The sequence below is a fragment of the Nomascus leucogenys genome, chromosome 7b, assembly GCF_006542625.1.
Source record: "Nomascus leucogenys isolate Asia chromosome 7b, Asia_NLE_v1, whole genome shotgun sequence".
Taxonomy (NCBI): domain Eukaryota; kingdom Metazoa; phylum Chordata; class Mammalia; order Primates; family Hylobatidae; genus Nomascus; species Nomascus leucogenys.
Window position 1 is genome coordinate 90512438 of NC_044387.1, and position 1773 is coordinate 90514210.

Below are 1773 nucleotides of genomic sequence, written 5' to 3' on the forward strand. Positions count from 1 at the left end.
CCATATCCTTGCTAATAGCCACATTAAGGGGCATGTGATGATATCTCATTGTTTTAATTTGCATTTTCCTGCTGATTACAGATATTGAGCATTTTTTGTCTTTTTGGTAATAGCCACATTAAGAGCCATGTGATGATATCTCATTGTTTTAATTTGCATTTTCCTGCTGATTACAGATATTGAGCATTTTTCCATATGCTAGTTGGCATTTGTATATCTTCATATTAGAAATGTCTATTCAGTTCCTTTGCTTACTTTGTAATTGGATTTTTTTCTTTCTATTGAGTTGTTTGAATTCTTTATATATTGTAGTATTAACTCTTTATCAGATGCATGGTTTGCAAATATTTTTCCCACTCTGTGGGTTATCTCTTCACTCTGTTGATTGTTTCCTTTGCTGTTTGATGTAATCCCATATGTCTATTTGACTTTTGTTGCTTATCCTTTGAGGTCATATGCAAAAATCACTGTCCAGACCTATGTCAAGCTATTCCCCTAAATTTTCTTCTAGTAGCTTCACAATTTCAGGTCTTACATTTAAGTCTTTAATCCATTTTGTGTTAATTTTTGTATATGGTGTGAGACAAGAATCCGATATCATTTTTCTCCAAACAGTTTTTTCAGCACCATTTATTGAAGATGCTGTCCTTTCCCCATTTTGTGTTCATGGCACCATTGTCAAAAATCATTTGATCATAAATGTGTGGATTTAGTTTTGAGCTCTCTATTATGTTTCATCAGTCTATATGTCTGCTTTTAATGCCGGTATCATGCTGTTTTGATTACTATAGCTTTGTAGTACATTTTGAGATTAGGTAGTGATGCCTCCAGTTTTGTTCTTTTTTTTTTTTTTTTCCAAATCAATAGGTCTTTTATTGCATCATTTAAATATCACAAGTAGGTCTTAAGTGTCATCTGGCATCTTCTTTCTGTAGGTGGGTAACTCTTAGATCTTATTCATCAGCCTGCTGAACAGTTCCTTTTTCAGAGACATAGATACCATCCAAAAATTTCCTGATATCCTTGTTTTTAACTGTTGTGGCTTGCTGAATCAAAGCCGCTGAATTTGAAACAAGCTCAATGTCATTTCCTTCAAGGATTAATTCATCTTTCTGGGCTTGAGATACTGAACAAGCAACACCTGGTCTCATCCGAACCCTGTGAATGTATTTTTCACCCAAGAAATTTTGGATTTCAACAAGAGACTCATTCTCCTGGATAACAACGTTGATGGGGAAGTGAGCATACACAGACCTCATCTTGTAACGGAAGCCCAGTGTAACACCCTTGATCATGTTCTGTACATGACTACAAATAGTCCAAACGGTAGCCAGTTCCTTTCTGTTACCCCACCATTTGTCAACCCAGAGCCTCTTTTTTTTCTTTCCGAGAAGACTGAGTTCTACATTGATGTGATTGAAGTCCCTCTGCAGGGTTCCTCTGGGGCCCTTCACGATAACTGTGCGTCCCTTCAGAGTAATGTCGACATTTTCTGGAATGTCGACAGTCTGATTGCTGAGAATGGTTTTCATTCTCGCAGTAGACACAGCAAAGAAAGAACCTCCAGTTTTGTTCTTATTGCTCAAGATTGCTTTGACTATTTGAGGTCTTTCATTGTTTTATATAAATTTAGGATTTTTTTTTTCTATTTTTGTAAAAAAGTCACTGGAATTTTGATAGGGATTGCACTGAATCTGTAAATCACTTTGGGTAGTAGGATATTTTTAACAATATTAATTATTTTAATCCATGAACACAGGCACAGGCTGTCTT

General features: G+C 35.6%; 1 pseudogene across 1 annotated transcript; it reads right to left on the reverse strand.

Moving 5' to 3' along the window:
• Positions 1-839: 839 nt before the first annotated feature.
• Positions 840-1567, reverse strand: LOC100585550 (annotated as a pseudogene). The gene has a single exon (XR_001116133.2). The product of XR_001116133.2 is annotated as a 60S ribosomal protein L9 pseudogene (transcript).
• Positions 1568-1773: the final 206 nt, after the last annotated feature.